Source organism: Urocampus carinirostris, chromosome 5, assembly GCF_059441175.1.
Source record: "Urocampus carinirostris isolate Australia breed hairy pipefish chromosome 5, RoL_Ucar_1.0, whole genome shotgun sequence".
Lineage (NCBI taxonomy): Eukaryota > Metazoa > Chordata > Actinopteri > Syngnathiformes > Syngnathidae > Urocampus > Urocampus carinirostris.
In genome coordinates, this window is record NC_142353.1 from 4,348,335 (window position 1) to 4,360,769 (window position 12,435).

Below are 12,435 nucleotides of genomic sequence, written 5' to 3' on the forward strand. Positions count from 1 at the left end.
CGTTGGCAGCTCGCTCTGTAGACTGCCAACAAAACCCCGCCTTCCGGTCACATGTCAAAAGCCAAAACAAACCCTACCCCATACCAGCAGGTGGCACTGTTGGACTCATCATTGCAGGACACTTACCAAAAACTATACACATATTTCAGCGGGAATTTCAATAAAACACCGTTACATATATATATATATATATATATATATATATATATATATATATATATATATATATATATATATATATATATATATATATATATATATATATATATATATATATATATATATATATTTTTTTTTTTTTTTTTTTTTTTGGGGGGGTTTGAACAATTTTATTGACACTATTAACAGCAAATAAACAATGTGAGGTTTAAACAATTTTTATCGACAATCTTTACAGCAATTAAGCATATTCACAATTTCGTTATATCTGATAATATGACGTTTTAACAATTTTTTCGACACTTTTAACAGCAATTAAATACATTCACAATTTCATTATATCATATTCTAACAATATGAGGTTTGAACAATTTTTATCGACAATTTTAACAGCAGGTAATCGATGTGTTAAGGGCAATACTATTGTGCAAGAGCATAGCTATATATATATTGGGGGACTTTGTAAGGGTTATTGTTCTATATTTGTTATCAATTATCCATTATCCATTATCAGTCAATTCATAATTCACTACAAAGCCACGGGCCGAGACACTTGTTCTCAGCCAATAGGCCGAGTCAAGGTCCTAGCCACAGAGCCATGCAGCGATCAGTGCGAAAGCACCGTTCCCGGAGGTACTGCAATATCGGGCCGATGCATGGAGCGGACAGAGCAGGCTCTTAATCCATCTCCGAATTGCAAAAATGCTAATCACATGATTGTATCTATATTGATTCATCTTTACATCTATTTCTAGTGAACCCTCTTTGAGCGCGGGATTTACATTCCACAAATGACCAGTGATGGTGGCGAAGTAGGTGATGGTGGTAAAGTAGGTGAAGTAAAAAACCTTTTTTTTTCTGCAATTCTTATACACATAATACATTATTACACATGGACCTAAAAAACAAAACATTTGTAAAGGCCCAAACAATCCTTCAAAATAAATGAGATTACGGTATTCCTGTGTTTGTAAGCATTTACTATTTTTTTTTAAACCAATACACACTCTGGTAGAAACAACTTGACCAATTAGAAGGCAGAACACAATCCGTGATAAAAATCCATGAAGCAGCGAGTGTGAAAACTGAATGGCCTTATGGTGGGGATTACTGTATATGTTACTTTACATATAGATTAGAATTTCCTTGTGTGAAAAAGTGTCATACAAATACATTTTGATTTGATGAAGTAGTTTAGCGTTTCAATTTGGATTGAGACAATCCAAGCTGACTATCTACCCTAAATTGGTCTTTCCTCAATGGTAGAGTTTTTTTTATGGCTGTTAAGTGATAGTATTCATGGGAAACGGTCCCTACCTGGATCAAAACATCACGTGGCTCCTGAGGGGATGCATGGAAGATCCTGCCTGTAAATAAAAATTCATGATGAAGGGGCAGCAGGCGTGAAGCATGAGATTGGACAGCAAAGATATCATAGTGGGCGGTTGGATCTTAGTGATGTTTAGCAGCACATAACTTCACACATAGACCCTGAATGTGTCAAGAGCACGTACACTGGTACACACGAGCGCAGCCATGTGTGAGTTTCCACTTACATTAAACCAGTACATATAGTCTTTAAAATAGATTGTAGTGATCAAAGTGAGCACTTGCAAGGCCCCCATGATTTCATACCAAGCATGCCTTGCAAGAGAGGAAAGAACAGTACAGATGCATGCAACATCACCAGGGTTTTGTTAGATTCTCCAACTCTGTCTTTTATCTGTGTTTGGTCTTTGTAAGTCTAACATTACAGGGCTGGCCATGACAAGAGCTGTGTTCTGAGTTAAAATGTGTTTTAAGATCTGCTCCTGGATGGTAATATGCAGCACAACCTACCAACCCATGAGTAGCCTGAGGCAAATGGGAGAAACAGTGTTTAAAAAGCAGGCTTTTCCGGTCCACAGCCAGAGCGTAATCTACCACATGAAGGCATTTTATAACTTGGAGGCTACCCTTTGCAAACATTTTTCAGCAGATCTCTCCGCTATTTGATGCCAATGGAACTTGGCAAAGAGGGCCTTTTATTGTCAAAGAAACTGTATTTAGGGGACGTCTAAATGGCCGTGATTAGGAAACTAGCCAACGATGGAGTCATTTTGTTTTTTTCACCATTTAATATAGGGACATGGGTCTCTTCACGGAAAAACCTTAACAAATGGAAATTAGTTGACAAAAGGTTACACAACTGCAATCATAATGCGGACTCTTCTAAATGTGCGAATGGCAAATTATCCAATCAGTATTGTCTATTAATACCTGCACTATTATAGGTTTTTTTGTGCATTTGTTAAACGCGGAGTTGAGGATATCTGTATTGAATGGTTTCTTTTTCTAATCCCACTTCTTCATATTTATTGGTTAAGAAATGCATGCATATGTATTACACAGATCTATACAAAGAATAAAAAGCTACATAAAGTAGACATAACTCGAAAAAGTACATAGTTGCCTACTGATTTGAAAAATAAACCATTTCCCTTGTTGGAATGGCTTTCATTTTGGCTATTTGTTATGTCAAATGTGTTAACTAAACTGGACTTGGGTTTGCACGTCTGTGATTAATAGTGTCCATTAAGCTTGAATTGTACGGACTTTAAAAGTGAAAACATACCTAAAACCAGAACATCATTAGGAAAATGAGCAAAGACCTGAGCACAGGGTGTTTGTGAGCACAGATGAATGATGGCATTGCGCCTCAGTCCATTACAACCTCTATTTATACACCAGGACACAGAGGAACAACACTGGTTAGTGCCTACACTCCAATTAGGTTATAACTGGACTGGGAGCATTTGCTTTGCAACACAATTTCAAGTCTGCATCTTAAATCAAACAATTTCAAAATTTCTTATTAATCGCTGGTTCATAGGGAATGATGTTGTGTTTTGAATTAAAACACATAATAATAATAGAGTGTGATGAAATGATCCAACATGAAACTTAATTTGCATTACTTGCCATTCATCAGCGATAGGTATTTTGTCCATGGATGATTACGTATACAAACTAAAAAAACATTTCAAGACATATCCAGTTCGCTTTTGCTAAATGAACTGTGCGTTATTTGAGAAAAATTTAAATCAAGTAATTCGTAGTATTTGTCGGATATGGACCCAAATGCGTGACGTTCTCACACAAGCCTTTTATTTTATAGGAAATGAGGACGGATGCGGTTGATACCGGACAGGAGGAGACAGACAGGATAGATAGTGAATCAGGACATCGAAAATAAACAGGGCAAACTAGACGGGAAAGAAGACTGGAGAAATTAATACACAGGACAAAAACAGACGGAAACTAAACTGTAAACCGATATTAAACAAGACAAAATAAACGGGAACAATACCGTACAGGAAATATCAACAGGCCAATTGGGCGCCATGGCAACCGTGATAGTATTGCCATTCAAGTTATAATGCAGAGTGTCATTGGAGATAAGTATTTGGAATGCCCTGTCTCCTTTCTACATTGGAATTGTAAATAATTAAACATGCATTACACATAATTGGAAATTTTAGGGCTGGCAACCAGTTCAGGGTGTCCCCTGCCCACTGCCCGGAGATGGCTGGGATGGGCTCCAGCCCCCCCCCGCGACCCTAATGAGGATAAGCGGTACGGCTAATGAGATGAGATGAGATGAGATGAGAGGGGAAAAATTGCATTATGTATTTTAGTGACAAAATGATTCGGATTTCTTTAACCAATCCAAACAAGAACAAACTTGGAGATTCTGATATTTTAGAACATACTTAAAGTACTGATCCAAACTGAAAATAATTATTTCATTTTGAAAAAATGGATACACTACTAGAGTGGCATGCGGTGTTTTTTCTTGTCTGGTGAGGCACAATCAAATTTGCAAATAAATCAACCTATATCGTATTCATCACTTGATTGGCAATATACTGTATAAACTGTAGTAGTACAGTAATACATTACATACTCAAAAAATCATCAATAGATAAGAATATCCCTAAATCTATTGTTTGGAGCCGAAATCTGCACTAAATCTGTATCCTAAATATCTTAACTATTGCCATCTGCCTTAAGGGAAGATAACTTCGTGCCTCACTCTGCTCTGCCGCTCAGCACAGTGATACATTACATACTGATTGTATTAATAATAATCACAATATAATGGGAAAATTCTATATTTTTGAAAAGGAGAAAGGTTGATGTTAAAAGAGAAATAACTTATTGAATACATCCATCCATTATCTGCACCGCTTATCCTCAGTAGGGTCGTGGGGGTACAGGAGCTCAGCCCAGCTATCTTTGGGCAGATGGCAGGAGGACATCCTGACCTGGTTGCCAGCGAATCGCAGGGCACACAGAGACAGACAACTCACTCCCTTATTCACACCTAAGGCCAATTATCCTGACATGCATGTTATTGGAATGTGGGAGGAAACCAGAGTGCCTGGAAGATACTCACGCAAAAACGGGGATAACTTGAAAACTCCGCACCGGAAGGGTGATAGCTGGATTTGATCCCATGACTTCAACACTGTGCCGTGGATGCGATAACCACTCAGCCGCCGTGCTTTCCTACTACATACATTTGACCATTATATTTATTTCTAAATTTATATTTCTATATGTTATTGGCTCTGACCCACCGACTTCACCATAGTGTACATCACTGCAACACTACTTCTTTTTATTCTTCTTGTTTTTAATCTTAAAAAAATAACAAAGCGTTTAATAATTTCCACTCGTTGGTAATATTTGCTCGACAAAGTACAGAGTTGTGTCTGAATGACACGTCAGCAAATAGGCTTGGAATTCCCAGAACTCCTCTTTATCACAGGACAGTGGCTTCACTTCAAGACGGGCGGAACAAAGGATGGTCTTTTGTATTTTTTCATTAGACCGTCTTTTTGTTACGGAATACATAAATCCAATGTGGCAAGATGCAATATGTATCGTAGCGCTCCACCTGCGGACGTCTCATAATGGCCGCCGTGTCCCTCCAGTCAGGGATGATAAGTGAAGCCCCCATGAATGTTAATGCTAGTGATCATTCTGAAGCAGCTCGCCTCTCTGTCTTCTCTCACGGCCTGGGTGTCACGAGTGGGGTGGCAAAGTTCAATGGAACAAAATGAAAACAAACACACAAAGCAACAGAGAAATCGAGAGAATGCGAGATGGAGCAACTAAATGTACAAATGCACCTGAAGCAGACTTTGACCGTTAAGTCGAATAGTTTTGGAACTGAGGTTTTTCCCTTTTGAGTGCAACTTTCGATACACTGCGGGGTTGAGAGCAGATGTGGGTAGAGTAACCAAACATTTTATTCAAGAGTACTGTTACTTCAAAATAATATTACTCAAGTAGAAGTAAAATTCGTCATCCAAATACTTACTTGAGTAACAATAAAAAAATACTTGGTGAAAAAAAATACCCAAGTACTGAGTAACTGTAGCAACGTCCTATTTATTGGTTATTTTTAAAACAACCAATCAGATTATACAATTATCAAAGTCCATCCATTCAACAACAAACAAAAAACATTTATTCTAAGATTAGATTAAAATGATCAACATATGTTCAATAGCTTTAAAAAAATAATAAAATAAAATACTATACATCGAATAAATAAATTAAGCACATGTAGCACATTTATTTTTTGTCATCACGGAGTTTTGGCTTTCCCGACTCTGCATTACATCACCGGCTCGAATGAGACGAACACTCCGGTAAAAACAGGGGTTGGAGACTACGCGCTACAATAACAGCCGAACCATTGACACACACTGCTCACTCGATATGGAGTTTCTAGCAGTATCGTGCAGACCCTTCTATGTACCGGGAGAGTTAACTGTGGTCTTTGTGTTTGCTGTTTACTTTACACCGCTAACCGTTTCACCGGATGCTAACGTTAGCAAAGCGCTAAATCTCCTGCCCGCTGCTATCGATAAACAGCAGCTTGCACACCCCAACGGAGTTTTATCGTCGACGGAGACTTTAATCGGGCATGTTTATGGACTGTACTCCCAAATCCATTCAATTGTGGACTGAGCAATTCGGAAAAAAACACTGGACTATGTGTAATGTAAGATCAAACATCAAACATTCCGGTTGTATCCAGCAACTCTGTTTGCCCCTCACCCCCCTCTTAGCACCCTTTTAAGGGGAACATGCTTTTGACGTCAGGCCAAGGGTCCTCCTCGTCTTCTGTGTTTTCATAGTCGGAACTGCTCATCGACATTTTTGATTTGTTTCATCCTTAAACAACTTTTCTCTGGCTGAAGTTGAATATGGTCACGGGACGAGGCTGCTTTGCTTGATTGGTTAAACATGGTAGAGCTTGCCGGTGATCACCGTCATAATAAAGACAAACGCGCTTTTAAGTGGCGGGGATTTATTAAGTAATGAAGTAACGACTTCAATGTTGCCTAATGTAGCGGAGTAAAAGTACAATTTTTTTCTACACAAACGTACTCAAGTAAAAGTATAGGGATCCAAAAAAGACTCCTAGAAGTACAATATTTCCCCATGCATACTCAAGTAAACGGAGGACTTGTACTCCGTTACCACCCACCTCAGGTTGAGAGCCATATTGTACTTAGATCAGTGGTCTCAAACTCAAATTACCTGGGGGCCTCTGTAGCCAGGGTTTTAGGTGAGGTTAACTTTTCTTTTATCATCTTTTTGGGAATTTGCTCCACCCCAAACAGGCCTGATGAAAGTAAAATAAAAGCAGATAGGTGCAATGGAAAATAAAGCAATGCGGTTCTTTGAACTCAGTTAGACATTGTTAACACATTCTTAATTGAGAAAATATTTAACTTTTAAAATTTTAAGGACACTATGCACACCACCTTTAAGCATTTGGAAAAATGACAATGCACTGGCTCAAGTCAAGTCAAGTCACATTTATTTATATAGCCCTTAATCACAAAAATGTCTCAAAGGACTGCACAGGATTACAATGACACAATTACCTGATCTTAAACCAACATGCGGGCAATGAACAACTCAAAACCTCAACGTGAGGAAAAAGAGAAACCTTGAGAAGGGACCTCACAAGTGGTAATCCCCCTTTCAGAATGACCAGGGTGAATTACATTTAGCATTACAGTAAACAAACATAGTAAACACTAGGTAACATGTTGAAAATTTGTCCGGAAAGTGCATTACAGCTGAGCCGTTGTATTGTTTTTCCATGCAATAGTAATATGCTGCACTGATTTAATTATTTTAACCGGTAAACACTGGGGAGCAGGTGGTTTTGAACAGATGTGGCCGTTTACATGACTTCAATAGTCTGGCCTTCATATCTGCTCATTGCTCATAAACACCTTTGACAACACGAATGTTCGCTTGCGCACACAGAGCCCTGATTCACCTAATAAAAACTGACAATAGCGAGATCACAACGACCCCTTTTCCATTTAGTCAAATTGAAGATGAGCTTAAGCATGTTCATAATGTTGAGCGGCTCCACCCGGAAACTGGGATCATCTGACTTCCTGTTAAAACAAAGATAACCATCCTGGAATTAGAACCTGATTTAATCACATTTAAAGCAATTGCATTGCAATCATTTAGGCCTGGGATGACGTGACTGGCTCATGGAAGAGACGGAACGGACAAGAGTCAGTGCCAAGGCGCATGCATTCATTCCTACATCTCTCCACTTCCGATCATTCAAACTTTGCCAAAGTCCTTGGAACATGCCAAATTTGGTCATGCCTGCTTAGCTTCCTGGCCTAATTTCGCCAGAAAGGAAAATAAGACACAGATGTATACAAACTTGATGGTGCCAGTAAAGAGACAGCTAATGGCTTCATCTTGACCCTGCGTTCAAAGCGGTGCACAGGTGGGGATGATTATAGTTCCCTCACTGCTCGGTCTGTTCTTTTTCACTCTTGATCATTGGAAAGATGAGGCGGGATGAGCTGTGTCCCTCCCAATATCATCATCACCTTCGTGATTGCAACCATACATCTGCTCTTGTATGCGCTGCCAACCTGTGGTTTGCTTTAGCAACAATGAATGTTTAGACAGGCACACTGAGCCAAGAAATGTATTACTCTCTGGTCTACAAAAGCTACCCCTTTGGCGCATTTTATATCACTTTGTGAAATTGGATTTTTTAAATAAAATGTACAGTATGAAATAATTATAATGCCTGAGCCCGTGTTTCCTATCAACATAAATATACTACTTAAAATGTCTCCCTGCTGTAGTTATTTAAGGAGTGTTGAGGCTCATTTTGACAGTCATTTATGCCATAAATAATGTTTTCAAAACAAGGTGCAAGCAAAGTTCTTTTGTAAAAATGCGACAAAATACTCCAAACAAAAAGGATACCTTCAGCGAGGACAGCGCCGGACAGAGAAGACTGTACGTGCACTTTGTGGATAACACTGCCCATCCTACTGCTCACCCAATTAAATTTCCTAGAGGTATTTGGCTGGCATTTTGGGATGTTTACATTTTGTTCTGTGAATTTTCACCATAAAGTCTCACAATACTGAACATACATTGTTTAATGAGCTTCCATGTAAAGGATTTCTTAGCGATGTACAGCCAAAATGGGGACTGCTGAGGTGACACTCTGACTTTGAACTGTAGTTGAAACTATGCCCAATATATATTGGACCAGATCCTTTGGGATTTCGGTGTTGCTTTGGCTTTGCATGAATACACTTTGGCTTAGCACACCCCATACATTGAAACACCATTAAGAAGTTATGGGTTTGTCTCATTTCCTCTCAGAGCTAGATGAATACATTAAAGGAGCCATGAATGTCTTCCGATCCATAGGCTCCCTGTTAACTTAAGATGTCATTTAAAGTTCCTGTTGCTATCATACAAAATCATTAATGGACTTACTCCCTTATATTTTTTCAGATTTAATTTACCCCTATATTCTGGTCCAGAGCATTTGCTCTGAAAATGCTGGTCTACTAGTGATCCCAAGAGCAAAGAAGAGATTCACAGGTTCAAGAGCGTTCTCCATTCAGGCCCTGGTGCTGTGGAAGGCTCTGCCTACTGAGAGTCGATCTGCAACCTCAGTGGAACTGTTTAAATCTAGGCTTAAAACACACTTCTATTGTATAGCTTACGAATGACCTATATTTCACGTTGACAATATCTGTGTATAATTTGTTATTGTAACATCCGTTGCAGCCTGCTCATCCTGAAGGGGGATTACCTCATGTGCAGTCCGCTTCATTTCTCTCATGTTGAGGTTTTTGAGATTTTCCTTGCCCAGATGTGAGTTTTAGATCAGTGGATGGTTTAATAATAGTCTGTAGTTTGCAATAATCTGCGGTCTGTGCAACCCATTGAGACTCCTTGTGATTAAGGGCTATACAAATAAACATGACTCGACTTGACTGCTGTGTGATTGATAATCGGGAACTAAATGCACTGGAACCACAATAAAGTGGAGAGTTCATCGGAAGGGAAAATATGACGGAACATAATTTTTTGTAACTAAAACCTTAATATGTGTCTCATTCCAGATTTCCATACACTTCTGATTTCCAGATGTTCTCAAAAGCTATGTAAATTGACCTCTTGTCCTTTCCCTGGGTGATGCATGAGACATTTTGGATGCTTAGCGCAATGCTATCGTGCATGCAGGGTGCTTGAAAAGGCTGCAACGCTCTTTTTCCACCGTTAGCCTGAGTGACAGCGGAGAGACATGTGTCTTCAGATGAGCGGAGGCGAGTCTCATTATAGCGTATTTGGTTGACATTGAGTGATTCAAGTGTTCCTGGACAATTCAGACACACTGATATAAAACACATTAAACGTCTTTCACAGCACTTTACCTGACACTGTTCATCTGCACTCATCTGTTATCCCAGACGAAGCTGCTTCTGTTGCTGTTCCAAGCATTCGATCTGTACAACAGTAGACACATATAAAAAATAATGATAACAATGAAACACATACATTAAAAATGAGTTAGGAATGTTATTATTCTCTTGTTTTGTATCTAGCTGATATATAACAAAAAAGTTATCAAGAATAGAAAAGCAATCAAGGACTACGAGATTTAATGTATAACTACAAATAATCTTTGAGGTAAGTTTTAATAAAGTGTGATTTACCATTTACTCTGCATAACAACACTATAGTTACAGCAGCAATGGCAGGTCAGAGGAGGCAAAGTGAAACAAAATAATTATTCTTTCAATAAAATCGTTTTCAATTTATTTTCTGTTTTGTGGTTTTTATTGATCTTATTGCATCAAAAGTTAGGATTAACGTGCATGGGAAAAATGCAAAATGAAGCACAGCTCACAACAGATTGTGGATTCGAACTATGTTTTCCCCCTGGTCACTTTGAGTTGGCGTGCAAATCTAATGGTAAGACTTTTTTTTTTTTTGCCTGGTGGTTAGTTTTCCCCAAAAAGCCAGTTTTACATGATCCACCACCAGTGTTCTTGTTTCGGTTCATTTTCTCTCTTTCACCTCCAACAACAGCACATAGTTTGAAAAATGAAAGATAAAAATACACTATATACTGTGCAAATCCAGTAAAATGCCAAACGACGAAAAAACTATCACTCACAGTGAGACCTGTCTGGTCATGGGTGGCCCTGATATTTTTAGATCCCTAATGACTCATAAAACATTTTGATAAAACTGGACTTTGGTCGAAATCCCTTGACTTTTCTTTAGTCTTAATTCAAAACTAATTAAAGTGCTTTATCTTCTATCAGGCGTTCATTTGCTTCATACATTGTTTAATCGTACTGCACTTGTGCAGACATAAGTTAAGAAAATTAATCAAGCAGAGGAAAAGTTACATCAAAGGAATCCAAATAATTGAGAAACAAATCAAATTAAAAGGTTAAAAAAAATCCATCCAAATTAAAATTATTTTCAAAATGACTTCTGAATATTTGTAAACGTTTTTTTTTAGATTCTGTCTGTTATTAAAATTTGCCCTAAAGCATCAATTAAGCATACACCAATTTCAGACGATCTCCTGCATTGTGTGGACATAGGGGGTTTTAGGAGGTTGGCCATTTCCTTAATTTGAAGCCAATATTTTCCACTGATCACATCTCCCACTGGAGCATTGTTTTCTTGACGACAAGGGCATATTGTACAACAACATCAACAACAACAACAACAACAACAACAACAAAATAACCATAAAACAAGAGTGGACTCCAAACAAACTATGATCGGTGCACACCAGTGCACCAGTGACTCCCCATTTCACTCCTTGGCCTTCAGTAGTAGGCTGAATCGATCCAACACTTAAAAATTATCTTTTTGCCAAAAAAGTTTTACTGCAACTACAGCTTTGACACATGTAAAATAAGGCATCAATAATAACCTCATACAATTGTAAAATATTTAGAACCAGAGCCACATTTTACTCACCAAATATCCCTTTTATTTGAGCACAAAATCCATCCTATCGTTCCTCAGACAAATGTATACCACTGTCGTACACATTCTGTGTGTTTTAGTTCCATCAAGAAATTGTTTTAATCACCATTAAAGCTAATGCTGAAAGTTGAACGAGACCTGTTTTACTTGTGGCATGTTTTTATTTTTCCGATTCAAGGCTGAAGAAGTCAGTTCAACAGAAGCAGAGAACTCCTTTCCCAAGTTCCACTAGCGGGTGCTGGCCCTGTCAACTCGAAATCTGATTGACTGAACCAACAGCTTCATTGACACTGTTGTTATGCCTCAGGGCCTTGTGTAGTCCTCTAGATATATTTCTGACCCTGGCGACATATAATGGCTTAAATGTGATTGGTTACATACTTGAATATAAAAGTACACATCTGAAAGCAGCTCAACCAGGAGAGGGACAATGAAAGGAACCTAACATTTAATAATATGGAATTATTAAATATGTATTTATTGACACAATATAATTAACATCACATGATTCTGATATTTTTTAGGCCACCATAAAAGGACTTGCAGGTCCTAAAGCCAACCACTGGTAAACACAGCCATATGTGTAGCCTGAGTTAAATATTCCATTAATATCTTAAATCGTATTTGCTGTAGACAACTTATCACTCGGGAAATATACTGTAACATTAATGAGGGTTGGATTTCATAAATGCTGTGCATATTGACTAATTCTCAGGTTCAAAGTCTGAATTGTATAATTTAGAATAAGTCAATTTAGCAAATCTGTTCTTCGGTTTATCCCATATTTTCAGTCTTTTCCATTTAAGCTGGGAAAGTCTGGGGAAGTCCTAGCACAGGCAGCAACCCACCTTTCACCTGACGTCAACCAGAATAAGCTTAAAACCCTTCCAAACAGGCGGTCTT

The 12,435-nt window shown here is 38.3% G+C and overlaps 1 pseudogene; it reads right to left on the bottom strand.

Moving 5' to 3' along the window:
• Positions 1-770: 770 nt before the first annotated feature.
• On the bottom strand, positions 771-886 carry LOC148365029 (U2 spliceosomal RNA; annotated as a pseudogene).
• Between the last annotated feature and the right edge of the window lie 11,549 nt (positions 887-12,435).